We start from the raw sequence: 16,945 nt of genomic DNA, 5'->3' as shown, positions 1-16,945 counted from the left end.
GTGGAGGAGACGGCCCAGCCTGGACGAGCAGCGAGGTTCCCCCACCGAGAGCTCAGCTGAAATCACGGAGCTGGTGGAACCTCGAGAGATGGACTCGCAGAGGCCACAGTGGCAGGTGGCAGCAGAAAGTGACGGTGCAGGGCCATTGGGGATGGAGCGATAGAGTGAATGGTGGCACGATAAACAACAATGGCCAGAGCATTTGTTTGTTGGACTGTGTTTTAGTGACTTCACTCCAGAATGCTAGATTTGTGACAGGGAAACGTATAAAAATATACATTTCCTAGTAGGCCAAGATTTAAAAAAATGCGTTATTTGCCAAGGTCGTTATTTCACATCATTGCTATCTTGGGAAGTTTCTGTACTAAACTTTGTAATTATAATTAATTTTTATGTAAGAACGGCCATATTGGGTCAGACCAATAGTCCATCTATCCCAGTATCCTGTCTTCCGACGGTGACTATTCCAGGTGCATCCAAGGGAATGAACAGAACAGGGAATCCTTGAGCGATCCAGCCCGTCATCCACTCCAGCTTCTGGCGAACAGAGGCTAGGGACACTCAGAGCATGGTGCTGCATCCCGGCCCATCCTGGCTAATAGCCATTGATGGACCTAACCTCCATGAACTTATCTGGTTCTTTTTTGAACCCTGTTATAATTTTGGTGTTCACAATATCCCTGGCAACAAATTCCATGGGTGACTGTACATTGCCCAGTGAAATGAATAGGCAGGAGGTTTAAAACAAACAGAAGGAAATACTTCTTCACCCAATGCACCGACAACCAGTGGAACTCATTGCTCGGGGATGCTGTGAAGGCCAAAAGTAAAACTGGGTTCAAGATGGTCCGGGACTCAACCTTGTGCTCGGGGTGTCTGTGGTGAGCCTCAGGGTGAGCCCTTTGTGGCAGGGGTGGGATGGGGTGAGCCCTTTGTGGCAGGGGTGGGATGGGGTGTCAGAACCTCGCCACTCAGCAGTTCTCGCGCTCACCTCTCTGTGGGTGGTCTGATGTGGCCTAATGGCCTGCCTCTCCGCAATCACCCCTTGGCCGGGGTAGTGGGCCCTAACCGCTATAGTCCCTGTAAGTTGCTCCCAGCGTTGGAGCAGTGTACGGCCCAATGGCCAGAGTCCATAACCTCCCCCCCCCGCAGGCGAGGTAGTGCAGCCTAGTGGCCAGAGTCCCAGTAACCTGCCACGAGTGTCAGGGCAGTGTGGCCCAATGACCAGCATCCATATAAACCACTCACCACTTTGGAGCAGTGTGGCCTAATGGCCAGAGTCTGTGCAATCCCCCTTGCAAGCTAGGTCGTGCGGCTTAGCGGCCGGAGTCCTTACAACTCGCCCCAAGTATCAGGGCAGTGTGGCCTAATGGTCAGAATCATAGAATCATAGAATTCAAGATCAGAAGGGACCAATATGATCATCTAGTCTGACCTCCTGCAAGATGCAGGCCACATAAGCCTATCCCCCCACTCCTTTAGCAAGCGACCCCTGCCCCATGCTTCGGAGGAAGGCGAAAAACCTCCAGGGCCACAGCCAATCTACCCTGGAGAAAAATTCCTTCCCGACCCCAAATATGGCGGTCAGCTGAACCCCGAGCATGCGGGCAAGACTCTCCAGCCATACCCTCTGGAAAAAGGTTAAGAATATCATATCATTGACCCATGTACTATTTACCAGTGTGGCACTTAATTAACCTATTGACTAAGCCCGGTATCCTATCATACCATCTCCTCCATAAACTTATCTAGCTTAATCTTAAAGTCATGGAGGTCCTTCGCCCCCACTATTTCCCTTGGTAGGCTGTTCCAGTATTGCACTCCCCTGATAGTTAGAAACCTTCGTCTAATTTCAAGCCTAAATTTCCTGACTGACAATTTATATCCGTTTGTCCTCGTGTCCACATTAGCACTGAGCTGAAATAATTCCTCTCCTTCCCTGGTATTTATCCCTCTGATATATTTAAAGAGTGCAATCATATCTCCTCTTATCCTTCTTTTGGTTAGGGAAAACAAACCGAGCTCCTCAAGTCTCCTTTCATACGACAGGCCTTCCATTCCTCGGACCATTCTAGTGGCCCTTCTTTGTACCCGTTCCAATTTGAATTCATCCTTCTTAAACATGGGAGACCAAAACTGCACACAATACTCCAGATGAGGTCTCACCAACGCCTTATATAACGGGACTAGCACCTCCTTATCCCTACTAGAAATACCTCGCCTAATGCATCCTAAGACCGCATTTGCTTTTTTAACGGCCACATCACATTGCCTACTCATAGTCATCCTACGATCAACCAGGACTCCCAGGTCCTTCTCCTCCTCCGTTACTTCCAACTGGTGCGTCCCTAGCTTATAACTAAAATTCTTGTTAGTCATCCCTAAATGCATAACCTTACACTTCTCACTATTGAATTTCATCCTGTTACTAATACTCCAGTTTACAAGGTCATCCAAATCTCCCTGGAGGATATCCCGATCCTTTTCCGAATTGGCAATACCTCCCAACTTGGTGTCATCCGCAAACTTTATCAGCCCACTCCTACTCTTGGTTCCCAGGTCAGCAATAAATAGATTGAATAAAATCGGACCCAAAACCGAACCTTGAGGAACTCCACTGGTAACCCCCCTCTAACCCGACAGTTCCCCCTTCAATACTACCCTCTGCAGTCTCCCCTTTAACCAGCTCCTTATCCACCTCTGGATTTTCATTTCAATCCCCATCTTTTCCAATTTAACCAGTAATTCCTGATGCGGTACCGTATCAAACGCCTTACTGAAATCCAGATATATTAGATCCATCGCATTTCCCTTGTCTAAAAAATCTGTTACTTTCTCAAAGAAGGAGATCAGGTTGGTTTGGCACGATCTACCTTTCGTAAATCCATGCTGTAAACTATCCCAGTTGCCATCGGCCTCCTGCTCTGTAACCACTCTCTCTTTTAAAAATTTTTCCATGACTTTGCATACTACAGATGTTAAACTAACAGGCCTGTAGTTACGCGGGTCACTTTTTTTCCCCTTCTTGAATATAGGAACTACATTAGCTACTCTCCAGTCCAACGGTACAATCCCCGAATTTAGAGATTTATTAAAAATCATCGCTAACGGGCTAGCAATATCACTCGCTAATTCCCTTAATATTCTAGGGTGAAGATTATCCGGACCCCCCGATTTACTTCCGTTAAGCTGTTCAAGTTTGGTTTCCACCTCCGATACCGTAATGTCTACCCCCATATCCTCATTCCCATCGGTCCCTCTATCACTATTCCTTAGCCCTTCGTTAGCCTCATTGAAGACCGAGGCAAAATATTCGTTCAGATATTGTGCCATTCCAAGATTATCCCTAATCTCCACTCCGTTCAAAGTTTTAAGCGGTCCCACTTCTTCTTTCTTGGTTTTCTTCCTATTTATATGGCTAAAAAACCTTTTGCTATTGGTTTTAATCCCCTTCGCTAGGTCCATCTCCACCCGTCGCTTTGCCTTTCTCACTGCTTCCCTACACCCTCTGACCTCAATAAGGTAGGTTTCTTTGTTGATCCCTCCCATTTTCCACTCCTGGTACGCTTTGTTTTTTCTTAATGACCCGAATGTCAGCGTCCATCTAATCCCCTTTCAGGCAGGGTAGAATGGCCTATTGGCCCGAGTCTGTAGAGTTCCTGGGGTGCGTGCAGAGGGAGGCGGTGTTAGGGGGACCCGAGCCCGCCCTCTCCACGAGGTCCTGACCCAGGACCCTGATAGTGGCAAATTCCCCTTGCCACCAGCTCAGTGGGGATCTTCACGCAACACACCGAACGTAGGTGTGGCTCTGTGGCGTTTGCCTTTAAAGTTCCTCTGGGTCACTTCCTACCATAAACGCCAGGTTCTCCACTTTGGGGAGTCCTCCAGTCTGTTCCCCTCCTGTGACGTCCTCCGCCTGGACATCAGGGTGCGTCCCGGCTTGGCTGGCCTCTGGGTCCTGGTGCACTGTCTGTCCCTCTCAGGCACTGGCAGCAACGTACCTCCTTCCCGTCCGGCGGTCAGCCCAGACTGAGCAGCTCTGCAGGCTTTTATACCTCTTCTCCAGCTGGAGCATGTCCAGCAGAGCTTCCGGGGCGAGGCTTCCTCTGCTAGGAAGGAAGGGTTAACCCCTGAGATACCAGTGCAGGGCCGCTCATCCCCGTCACAGTGTCCTAAATCTCTGTCTGCCAGGAGCCAGGACTGGATGACAGGGGATGGATCACAGGATAAATTGCCCTGTTCTGTTCTTTCTTTCTGAAGCGTCTGGCACTATCAGAGACAGGGTAGTGGGTTAGATGGACCATTGGCCTCACCCAGTCTGGCCGTCGTTATGGTCTAACACAGCGGTAGGCAACCTATGGCACGGGTGCCGAAGGTGGCACTCGAGCTGATTTTCAGTGGCACTCACACTGCCCGGGTCCTGGCCACCGGCCCGGGGGACTCTGCATTTTAATTTAATTTTAAATAAAGCTTCTTAAACATTTTGAAAACCTTATTTACTTTACATACAATAGTTTAGTTATATATTATAGACTTATAGAAAGAGACCTTCTAAAAATGTTAAAATGTATGACCGGCACACGAAAGCTTAAATTAGAGGGAATAAATGAAGACTTGGCCCAGCACTTCGGAAAGGCAGTGCCGACCCCTGGTCTAACAGCTGCTCTGAGCAACTGGCAGACCCGGGAAATGCCCTGATGCTTCTAACTAACTGTGATGGGCTGGACTAGCCCAGAGGCCCCCTGCTGGAGCCCTCAGGGTCCTGCCACACTGGTCACAGGTCAGGGGCAGTGGAGAGGTCCTCCAAGCAGGGTAGAGTGGCTGCAGGGGAAGCAGCCAATCAGTGCCCAGCAGGGCCGTATAAAAAGGAGCTACAGCGCCAGTGCAGCTCCTTGCTAGAGCTGGAGGCGCATGGATGGTGTGGCTGGGTGAGGGAACTGCAGCACGACGGACAGCCCGGTGCTCGTAGGGACTGGGGGAGCAAGGAAGAGCTCCTGGCTGCTACTGAGCCTCAGGTTAGACAAGCCCTGAGCTTAGGGTAAGGTGCGGTGAAGGCTGGGCCCCTCCCATATGCCACTGGGGAAGGGCCTTCAACTGGACATCAGAGTGACGGTGCAGGCAGTGGGGAGTATTGACCTGGGGATGTTGTGTGGGAGTTTTACTGGTACTGTCTGCATTGGTGCTGGATGGTGGTGGGATATCAGGGTGTGACTTCACTCGAGGGATGATACCTGAGCACGTAACCTGAGCCAGGAGGGGGATGGGGCCAGGTGACACCTTCTGCCCGGGAAACTGGACAAAGGCTGGAGCAGGAGCTGGGGGGTGTGGCTGGGTGAGACGGCTGGAGGGGGTTCCAGTTTGGAGCTGGCTGGGGAAATGGAGGGAGACCCAGGACTGGGGTCTAGGCTCCCTGCCCCCCCCAACATGGATCTGACTGAGGGGGTCCTGTTGTTGGCACCTACAAGCTCTGTGTTGGACTGTGTTCCTGTCATCTAATAAACCTTCTGTGTTACTGGCTGGCTAAGAGTCACAGTGAATCACAGGAAGTGGGGAGTGCAGAGTCCTGACTCCCCAACGCTCCATGATGACTGGTGTTAGCAGTGGGATCTACTGCACCCCATGGATGGCAGTTCTTGCAGTAAGTGAATGGGGAGCAGTAAAACGAAGGGGCATTGATGAGGACCAGGCACGCTGAAGGCTCGGAGAGGAGCGGTTTTGAGGGCTGGAGTGGGTTGGAGAAGCTACACTTAACCCCTAGGAGTGTGTGACCAGCAAGAAAGACTGTTGCAGTAATGGGGTCCCCCAGGGACCATGGTGAGCGATTCCAGGGGCAGAGGAGTCTGTGGCTTGACCCTGGGAGAGAGAAGGACTGTTGCAGGGATGGGGTCTCCCTGGTGAGTGATTCCAGGGGTGGAGGAGTCTGCGGCTTGACCCTGGTGGAGAGGTGGTGACCTGGAGAAGGGCTGGGATCGGTTTAAAGACCATGGACACACCCAACCAGCAGGGCGCTTGTGAGAGGTGGGTGCTGATGCCGTTATGCTAATCCAGACAAAGGTTTCTTCAGTGAGCTTAGTAATAAGATGAAATTCAATAGTGAGAAGTGTAAGGTCATGCATTTAGGGATGACTAACAGGAATTTTAGTTATAAGCTGGGGACGCACCAGTTGGAAGTAACGGAAGAGGAGAAGGACCTAGGAGTCCTGGTTGATCGCAGGATGACTATGAGTCGGCAATGTGATGTGGCCGTTAAAAAAGCTAATGCGGTCTTGGGATGCATTAGGCGAGGTATTTCTAGTAGAGATAAGGAGGTGCTAGTCCCGTTATACAAGGCGTTGGTGAGACCTCATTTGGAGTACTGTGTTCAGTTTTGGTCTCCCATGTTTAAGAAGGATGAATTCAAGCTGGAACGGGTACAAAGAAGGGCCACTAGAATGATCCGAGGAATGGAAAGCCTGTCGTATGAAAGGAGTCTTGAGGAGCTTGGTTTGTTTTCCTTAACCAAAAGAAGGTTGAGAGGAGATATGATTGCACTCTTTAAATATATCAGAGGGATAAATACCAGGGAGGGAGAGGAATTATTTCAGCTCAGTACTAATGTGGACACGAGAACAAATGGATATAAATTGGCAGTCGGGAAGTTTAGGCTTGAAATTAGACGAAGGTTTCTAACCATCAGGGGAGTGAAATTCTGGAACAGCCTACCGAGGGAAACAGTGGGGGCAAAGGACCTCTCTGGCTTTAAGATTAAGCTTGATAAGTTTATGGAGGGAATGGTTTGATAGGAGAACGTGATTTAGTCAATAGGTCAATAACGTGCGACCACTGGTAATTAGTACCGAGGGTCAATGTTGGGATATTGAAAGTCTTTTTCCTGAGTGTCTGGCTGGAGAGTCTTGCCCGCATGCTCGGGGTTCAGCTGATCACCATCTTTGGGGTCGGGAAGGAATTTTCCTCCAGGGTAGATTGGCAGTGGCCCTGGAGGTTTTTCGCCTTCCTCCACAGCATGGGGCAGGGGTCGCTTGCTGAAGGATTATCTGCTACTTGAAGTCTTTAAATCAGGATTTGGGGACTTCAACAGCTGAGTCAAGGGAGAGAATTATTTCAGGAGTGGGTGGGTCAGCTTTTGTGGCCTGCATCTTGCGGGAGGTCAGACCAGATGATCATAATGGTCCCTTCTGATCTTAAGTTCTATGATTCTATGATTCTATGAGCTGACGAGCTCCATGTGGCTTGAAAGTGTCTCTCACCAACAGAAGTTGGTGCAATAACCGATATCATCTGCCCCACCTTGTCATCCCAGAGGAAGGCGCTTAGCTGGGTGTCTTGATGCCAGCTTATCGATCGCGTCTGTTTCAGCTGGGCCTAACGACTGGCCATGGATTGAAATAGACCCAGGCAGCCAGAGGGTCGGGGAAGGAGTAGGACACCCCAAGCCGAGAGATCAGTGGGATGGCAGCTGACGGCATGGCTATTTTTAGGGGTGATGGTGGGTTTATCAAGGAGGAGATCAGCTAAATTGCCTAGGCAGGTTGTGGAATCTCTATCTCTGGAGATATTTAAGAGTAGGTTAGATAAATGTCTATCAGGGATGGTGTAGACAGTATTTGGTCCTGCCATGAGAGCAGGGGACTGGACTCGATGACCTCTCAAGGTCCCTTCCAGTCCTAGAATCTATGAACCTATAAAGGGAGTGAGAGGGCTGGGGAGAAGGGGCAGGTGTGGCGTGGTGGGGAGGAGACTTTAGGGAGAGGTGGCTTGGAGCAAATGGCCCGTCAGCCAATTTGAAATCTGCAGGAAGAACTCGGTGTGTCCAGAGGACCATGCTTTGCCTGCTTCTGGCTCTGGCTGGGGATGGTCAGAGTACAGGATCACACAGACCTGCCGCTCCATGCTGGCTATGCAGCTGTGTGTGTGTGTGTGTGTGTGGGGAAATGCCAATGCAGTAGCCGTCGCTGTGTGTGTCTCTGAGCAGGAAGGAGACCCAGCGTGGGGTGTGTGTCGACCCCGTAATCACACGGAGGGCAGGACGCACAGACCGAGTGCATTGGGGTGGGGGCCAATAGAAAGCCAGCCACTACCCTGCCCTTGGAAACCGCAGGATGCAGCAGCCCAGGGAAGCCAGCCAAGGCAGGGAGCCTCACAGCCACAGAGAAACAGCTGGCGCCGTTGCAGTCACAGAGATGAGTAATAGATCCCCCCTCTCTCGCGCTGCGCCATCACCACCTTGCAGCCCTGCCTCGAGGAGCTGAAGGGAAATAGTTCCTCTGCAGGGTGAACAGGGTGATGGATGGTGAGATTTAAGAACTTTGATCTGAGCATCTCACCGCAGTTTGCAGCTCTGACAATCCCCGTGTGACAGAAGTATGATCCCCAGTTTAGAAATTGAGAAACTGAGGCACACAACTCAGTGGAAGGCGGAAAATCGAACCCAGGAGTTCCACATCCCAGTTTCCTCCTCTTTTGGCCACTGGCTAAGCTGCCTGCAGACAACACAATAGGTGAGATTCAGCTGTAGGAAAGCGAATCAAGCTGTGAGCAATCAAGCAAACTCACAGAGGGTTTGAGCTGGGGAACGCATCAGATCTGAGTCCAGACTCCTCTGCTCGGCCTATGACCCTCCTGCGGACCCCATGCAGGCCCAGAGCAATGCAGACTGGTGTAGCCTCCCGTGCTGTGGTCCAATCCCACCTCATATGGGAGAGACACCTGGGTGAGGTCAGTGCTCAGAGGGGAGATCTCTAAAGCACCTCTGGGAGCAGGGCAGGGGAGCCTGTAGGAGGCGCTGTGATGTAGGAAGCAGGGCAGGGGCTCAGGAGGGGGTGTTCACACTCTGCAGTCAATGGTGACCCCAATTCCCCAGCATGGCACTAGGGGGCGCTGTGCTGTCTGGTTTAAAATGAAATACTCCTTCGTTCACCGCTTGTGGCCATCACAGATCCCTTGGCGTTTTCACAACTCGTTTTGCCTCCCTCATATTGCAGCCTCAGTTGGACCCAGGTTTCTCCAGGCCCCCATCCCCCGAACAGCTCTGCCGGGCAGCTCTTCAAGAGCTTCCGCCTTCCACCCTAGAAGTGGCTACATTTTGGTGCTGGGGGCGAGATCCACTAATGCAGCATTTTGCCCTGAGGCTGCTAAACTGCTGTCAAACCATCCTCCAGAATTGGCTGCGTTTCAGCCCCTGGTTTCAGCCCCTTTGGAGGGGTAGCGCAAACTGTGTAAAGAGTGGTCAGTCCTCACCCCAGAGCTGGCTGCATTTCAGGGATTTGATTAATGCAGGGGTCAGCAACCTTTCAGAAGTGCTGTGCCGAGTCTTCATTTATTCATTCTAATTTAAGGTTTTGCTTGCCAGTCATACATGTTAACCTTTTTAGAAGGTCTCTTTCTATAAGTCTATAATATATAACTAAACTATTGTTGTATGTAAAGTAAATAAGGCTTTTAAAATGTTTAAGAATCTTCATTTAAAATTAAATCAAAATGCAGAGCCGCCCGGACTGGTGGCCAGGACCCAGGCAGTGTAAATGCCACTGAAAATCAGCTCGTGTGCCACCTTCAGCACCTGTGCCATAGGTTGCCTTCCCCTGGATTAATGTATCCCAGTATGAGAAGCTCTTCTGATGCTGGGGATATTGCATAGATCTCTTGCTCGCAGGCTGTACACCAGCCGTGTGTGTGTGCGCGCCTCCCTTCTGCCCCCTACTGGAGGGGATGAGATCTGTGTGTGTGTCGAGGTCCCTTAATAAAAACCAACTTGATTTCATTTTGTTTAAAGGATTTTTGAAAACACCGACCCAGAACTCCACGGTGAAGGAACAGGAGTAATAATATCCAGGGGGGTCCCATTGTAAGAGAAGGTTTCCCACAAGAGGGTGCAATGTGCATTGGAGCAGAAATGGGGTAGGGGCCCCTCTGGACTATTTCACATAGTTCTGCAACCGCTTCTCTTTGACAGATTAAAACCCAAACTCCCTCCTCTAACCCGTGTGCTGAAACTAACCCAAGCGTTAGGAATTACTGCTCTCCCTGCTCTAACCCACTCCCTTCACAGAGCCTGGGTCCCAGCCCCATCCCCTGCTCGAACCCACTAACCCCACTCCCCTCCCAGAGATGGGATAGGACCCAGGAGTCCTGGCTGCCAGCCCCCCACTCCCTTGCATTCAGAGTACACCAGGAAGAAGTTTGTGGCCATTAGCAGGTTTTGCAGAGAAGGGAAAGTCTGGGGGATGGGGCATTACGAAAGGTATTCTCAGCGGGGTGGGATGGGGAGTGGGTGGTGGCAGAGGCCATGATCAGTAGGAGATTTCACTGTACACCACATCCTCAGAGATATATTTTCCTCCTCTCTTCTGGGCCACGGTGCTAGAGGGAGTCACCATGGAATAGACAGGATTGCTCACCTAGGACAGAAAAGACAGGGCCTCATGTCAGCTGAGGGGGGAGGGGGGCTGTGCTGCAGGGAGCAGGGTGGGAGGCTCAGGAGGGGGCACTCTCTGCTCAGTCCAGATCACAATCCCCCAGTGGAACACTAGGGGGTGCTCTGCTGCAGGCCGTGGGATGGGGGATTGTAGTAGGTGATCTCACCCCCTGCAGTCTTTGCTGACCCCAATGCCTCGGTGTGGCAGTAGGGGGCACTGTGCTGTGCGGAGCAGGATGGGAGGCTCAGAAGAGGGGGATCTCCCCTTTGGAGTCTATGCTGACCCCTATGCAGTGACAGGGGGAGCTGTGTGGTAATATTAGGCCTGAATAAAGATGTAGCACAAAACCAGTTATGCCAACCTGACTGAAGTCAGGCTAACAGAGGTTTCTGGGTAATCCCAGAGTGGAAAAATACTGAGAAGCAGCATTGTCTCACAAAGCCCTGGGAAAGAGTGAGATAAGTGAGGGGTTGGTACCAGCTGTGTTATGTTAGGAACAGTGTTTGAAGAACTGATAAGAAACACTAACATCCCACAGTTCTGACTCTAACTCCCTTACATTCCTAACTTTTGGCGCTTGTTAAGATATTAACAATTTAATACTGTAGAGACTAGGCATGCGTATATATTAAAAGGTGTCTAATTTCTAGTTGTTAGACAAAGGGGGGTGGGTTGCTCAAGTGAATGATCTATGATGTAATAAAACTGTCTATATAGGCTAATACTAAGCTGTAAAGGGGGTCTGGTTCTCTCTGGAGCCGAGCTGCTCTCTATTGATGCGTGCACTTGTCAATAAAGAGCTTTTGATCGGACCTTGCTGGTGTTGCCTGTCTCTCTGTGGTCAGACAACGAACTTTGCTGTCGGGGTTCGAGTCCCTGACAGTAAGGAGCAGGGTGGAGGTGAAATAGGGGGTGCTCTCCCCAATCAGTCATTGCTGACCCTAATGCCCCAGGATAGTGCTGAAGGTCACTGTGCTGCAGGGAGCAGGATGAGGGGCTCGGGGGTGGGGTGGGGTGCACTCTGCGGATCTTACCGAGGAGTTGCGCCCTACCCTGGCATCTGCATCCTCTTCTCTCTTGACCCCTTCCTGGGGGTTTTGATCCACTCCGGGCTTCCCTCCAGGGTTGTTGGGCTGCGCTGGCTGGTTGTGGGTCACCATCTGGAGCTGCCCATCACGGCTCCATTGCTGCAGAGCTAACCACACAACAGATCATCCCCCCTGCCCTGCGGCCTGGTCTCCCAGTGAGATCCCAGAGGGCAAATATCTCCTCTGTGCTGTGGTTCCCATCTTTAAGCACTAGGTGGCAATCTCACATTAGAAAAAAGAACCTGGTGGCTGAACTTTGGGACTTTGTCCTCACCTGCAACTATTTCACATTTGGGGACAATGCGTACCTTCAAGTCAGTGGCACTGCTATGGGTACCCGCATGGCCCCACAGTATGCCAACATTTTTATGGCTGACTTAGAACAACGCTTCCTTAGCTCTCATCCCCTAGCTCCCCTACTCACGCTACATTGATGACATCTTCATCATCTGGACCCATGGAAAAGAAGCCCTTGAGGAATTCCACCATGATTTCAACAATTTCCATCCCACCATCAACCTCAGCCTAGACCAATCCACATAAGCGGTCAATTTCCTGGACACTATTGTGCTAATAAGTGATGGTCACATAAACACCATTCTATACCAGAAACCTACTGTCCGCTATACTTACCTACACGCCTCCAGCTTCCATCCAAGACACACCACACGATCCATTGTCTACAGCCAAGCTCTAAAATACAACCGCATTTGCGCCAATCCCTCAGACAGAGACAAAACACCTACAAAATCTCTATTAAGCATTCTTAAAACTACAATACCCACCTGCTGAAGTGAAAAAACAGATTGACAGAGCCAGAAGAGTACCCAGTAGTCACCTACTAGAAGACGAGCCCACAAAGAAAATAACAGAACACCATTAACCATCACCTTCAGCCCCCAACTAAAACCTCTCCAGCGCATCATCAAAGATCTACAACCTATCCTGAGAGATGATCCCTCACTCTCCCAGATCTTGGGAGGCAGACCTGTCCTCGCTTACAGACAGCCCCCCAACCCGAAGCAAATACTCACCAGCAACCCCACACCACAAAACAAAAACACTAACCCAGGAACCTATCCTTGCAACAAAGCCCGATGCCAACTCGGTCCACCTATCTATTCAGGGGACACCATCACAGGACCTAATCACACCAGCCACGCCATCAGGGGCTCATTCACCTGCACATCTACCAATGTGATATATGCCATCATGTGCCAGCAATGCCCCTCTGCCATGTACATTGGCCAAACCGGACAGTCTCTAAGCAAAAGAATAAATGGACACAAATCTGACCTCAGGAATCATAAAAAAAACAGTAGGAGAACACTTCAACCTCTCTGGTCACTCAGTAACAGATTTAAAGGTGGCAATTTAGCAACAGAAAAGCTTCAAAAACAGACTCCAACGAGAAACTTCTGAACTTGAATTAATATGCAAACTAGATACTATCAATTTAGGCTTAAATAGAGACTGGGAATGGCTGAGCCATTACACACATCGAATGTTAAGTATCCTCACACCTTCTGTTGTATCAGCCAGGCAAGGTGCTAACGAGCTTCAATAGAACTTTATTTGTCAGTGGAAACCTCTTCACCAAGCTGTTGCTGCACCCTCTGTAACTCTCACTCAGCCTCCTCCACTCCTCCCCCCTTCCTGTTTCCTGTCCTTTCGGACTCCCAACAGCCAGTGCTCCCAGTTCTAATAATACAAGCAGCATCTAAACACCACACTTTCTTGTCCAACTTTCTTAAATGGGCCATCTTGATTATCACTACAAAAGTTTTTTTCTCCTGCTGACAATAGCTCATCTTAATTAGCCTCTTAGTGTTGGTAGGGCAACTCCCACCTTTTCATGTTCTCTGTACGTGTATATATATCTCCTCATTATATGTTCCACTCTATGCATCTGATGAAGTGGGCTGTAGCCACAAAAGCTTATGCTCAAATAAATTTGTTAGTCTCTAAGGTGCCACAAGTACTCCTGTTCTTTTTGCGGATACAGACTCTGAAACCTCTCACATTAGAGTTTCCCAGAAGGAAGCCAGAGTGTGGCAGTGAGAAATTCCCCCCTTAAAGGGGAAGTGCCCCAGAGACCCCACCCCAGGGCTCCAGACCCCCTGTCTCCCACCAGCAGGGTATGTGTCTCTGTCACCTGTGGGGGCACCTAGGAGTGTTACTCACCTGTGCCGGCCCTGAAGGGTATGTTGACATACAGGGGCCTGAAAGAGAGAGAGAACCAAGCATCAGTGGTGGCGCAGGGCCTGCTGAGCAGGGCTCAGGGTTCTGATCCCAGGGCAGGAAGATGTAGGGTCATTGGGGGAATGGTACCGGGCAGTGATGAGCTGCCAAAATATTAACAACCGGTTCCCTCCGCCCCCCCCGGGGGGGGGTCATGCCCGCCCCCCCCAGGAGGGGTCGTGCCCCATCCAACCCCTCATGTTCCTTGACACACACCCCCTGGGACCCCTGACCCATCCCCCCCTTCCCTGTCCCCTGACTGCCCCTTGCTGCCCCACCCAACCCCTTCTCTCATTCTCGATGGCCCCCCAGGACCCCTACCCCATCCAGGCTCTATCCAACACGCCCTCCCTGCTCCCCTTACCTTGCTGCCTGGAGATGGGGGCCCAGCTGGGCTGGGGCTGGGGCTGGGGCCCGGACGCCGGGGCAGGAGCCGAGCCCCTGCTGCGCCCCGCCGCCCCGCCCGGACCCCGGACCGGCAGGAGCCCCCGCCGCGCGCCGCCCAGACCCCGGACCGGCAGGAGGCCCTGCCCCGCCCCGCTGCGCGCCGCCCGGACCCCGGACAGGCAGGCGGCCCCGCCGCGAGCCGCCGCCGCCCGGATCCCGGACCGGCGGCATGAGGCCGCGCCACACCCCGCCGCGCCGCCCGGACCCCGGACCGGCGGCAGGAGGCCCCGCCGCGTGCCGCCTGGACTGGCAGGAGCCCGCGCCGCCCGGACCCTGGGGCGGCAGGAGGCCGCGCCGCCCGGACCCCGGACCGCCAGGAGCCCCCGCCGTGCGCTGCCCAGACCCCGGGGCGGCAGGAGCCCCCGCCGCGGAGCCCGGGGCAGGAGCCGAGCCAGGCTGCGCCGCGGAGCCGCACTTCCCCTCCCCAGCTTACCTGCCTGCCTTCCTGCTGCTTGTTCAGGCTTCCCGCGAACATCTGATTCGCGGGAAGCAGGGCAGGGGGAGGAGAAAGGGGGCGGAGCAGGAGAGCTTGGGCCGGAGCTTTTGTTAAATTTAGCAGCCCTTATAGAACTGGTTGTCCTGGAACAACCGGTTCTAAAATGGCTGCTAAATTTAACAACCGGATCGTGCGAACCGGCTCAAGCTCACCACTGGTACCGGGGATAGAGTAGGTGGGTGTGGTCAACATCAGCAAAGGTCAACTTTGCCATACACACACAAATGGCCTTAAAAATATTTCCATTGATGATGATCAAAATTTACAAATAGGCAAAGTAAGAAAAATGCTGCCTGAGAATTGATTAGTTTGCTTTAAGGATATTTACTTTGCCTATTTTGACATGGGACGTTGGCAGTTTGTTTGAGTGGTTAGCAAGCTCTGATCTATTTGAATCTCACTGTCTCCTGTCCTTAAAGAATTAGAGTCTAAGCCCCGCTCAGAATTTCCTGCAGCTGTGAGAATCTGAAGAGGAAAAATTGTGGTGGTGGTGGGGGAAACGCTTAAAATACCCACTGATATTATCCATTTATATTGCACAAAAATGAAAACCGAATTCTGCCAAGCCTAGTCACTCTCAACGCAGTTCCTACCAGCTTTGCCAAGGGGAGAAGATGCCCCATAACACTAGGTGGCAGTGTTACACCGCAGATTACGTGACCATAGGTTAGAAGTTGGGGACAGGGCCGCCCAGAGGGGGGGGCAAAGGGGGCGATTTGCCCCGGGCCCCGGAGGGGCCCCCAAGAGAACAGCTAAGGCTCCTGCCTCCGCCCCTCTCCGGGAGCCTTAGCACATCAAGCGGTGTCCTCAGACAGCGCCGCAGCGTGTCTCCAGAGGGGCCCCTGAGCCCCGCCCCGCTCAGAGCTCAGCATGGAGCTCGCAGCCCCGCCCCCTCACCACGCGGCTCTGAGCGGGGCGGGGCTCAGGGGCCCCGGCGGAGACACACTGCGGCTGTCGGGCGAGGCGCTGAGACTCTGGGCGAGGAGGGAGCCGGGGGTAAGAGGCTGGAGCCGGGGGTAAGAGGCCGGGGCCGGGGCTGGGGCCGGGGTGGTTGGCTAAGGGGCAGGGACAGTCAGGGCACAGGGAGGGGGCGGAGGTTGGGGGAGCGGTCAGGGGCAGGGAATGGGGGGGTTGGATTGTGGGTGTTCTGGGGGGGGATAGGGTCAGGGCCGCCCAGAGGGGGTGGGGCAAGAGGGCGCAGGAGCTTCTTCGCTCCCGGTCTTCGCCGGCGGGGGGTCCTTCCGCCCCGGAGCGGAAGGACCCCCCAGTGGCGAATTACCGCCAAAGCGGGACCTGCCGCCGACGTGCAGCCCGGTCTTCAGCAGTAATTCGGTGGCGGGGGGCCCTTCTGTTCCGGGACCCGCCGCCGAAGTGCCCCGAAGACCCGTGGCGGGGACCCCCCCCGCTGCCGCCGAATTACCGCCGAAGACCGGGCTGCGCTTCGGCAGCGGGTCCTGCTTCGGCGGTAATTCGGCGGCAGGGGGTTCCCGCCGCGGGTCTTCGGGGCACTTCGGCGGCGGGTCCCGGAACGGAAGGGCCCCCCGCCGCCGAAGATCCCGGGCCCCCGGAATCCTCTGGGCGGCCCTGGTTGGGGACCTAGGAAATTTACCCGGATCAGATGCCGGGCTGGGGTGGCCGTTCCCCTTGCCCCTCGCCAATAACGAGGTTCTTATGGGATGGGCCAGTCTGTTGGGGTGGGCGGGCATGGACAGCCCCGCCAGGGACAGACAGAGCCAGTCCCTGAGGGGGGGGGTGTATCGGCCTCTGGAATTGGGGCAACTTACTGTGTCTCTGCCGCGACACCACCTGTGAAGAGAAGGGGAAACAGCCATTAAACAGGAGGGCGCTTGGTCCTGTGGACCTTGGGGCCTCGGCCAAAAGCGAAGGTCTCAGGATCGCCGTGCTCAGTGTGAGGTGTTTGAACGGGGATCCATTTTAAAGCAATGCAGGATGTTGTGCACTGAGCCTGTGGGGGGAGAAACCCACCACTTGAAAGGCAACATCGTAACCCTCTGAAGCCAGGGTGTGGCAGTCAGAAATTCCCCTCTTAAAGGGGAAGGCTTATGGTGCCTCCCCTGCCAGTGCCCAGCGGTGCTGGGTCGGGCACCTGAGGCCCTGGATGTGGGTGGCCTGCCCCCAGTGGGGGTGGGGCAGTCGTTACTCACATGTATTGACCCCAGGGATGTCAGCTGACCTGTGAAGGCAGAAGTGGAGGGTCAGTGGTGGGGCGGGAGGCTGCTGGGGGCCCCTGTCCTCTA

At 53.1% G+C, this 16,945-nt stretch overlaps 1 protein-coding gene and 1 long non-coding RNA gene across 2 annotated transcripts in view; both read right to left on the bottom strand.

Annotated features, from left to right (window-relative positions):
• The window catches only part of LOC123347462, a 145,690-nt gene that overhangs the window by 77,160 nt on the left and 51,585 nt on the right, over positions 1-16,945 (bottom strand). The gene's annotated exons all lie outside the window — the stretch shown is intronic.
• Positions 9,793-16,555, bottom strand: LOC123347265. Its single transcript, XR_006573091.1, has 4 exons — positions 16,472-16,555; positions 13,688-13,725; positions 11,468-11,610; positions 9,793-10,397 (listed from the first exon to the last, which is right to left on the bottom strand). It is a non-coding gene; the product is annotated as an uncharacterized LOC123347265 (long non-coding RNA).

This window comes from Mauremys mutica, chromosome 13, assembly GCF_020497125.1.
Source record: "Mauremys mutica isolate MM-2020 ecotype Southern chromosome 13, ASM2049712v1, whole genome shotgun sequence".
NCBI classification, from domain to species: Eukaryota; Metazoa; Chordata; order Testudines; family Geoemydidae; genus Mauremys; species Mauremys mutica.
Note: the sequence above shows the minus strand (reverse complement) of the source record. Positions and strands in the feature narration are given on the sequence as shown.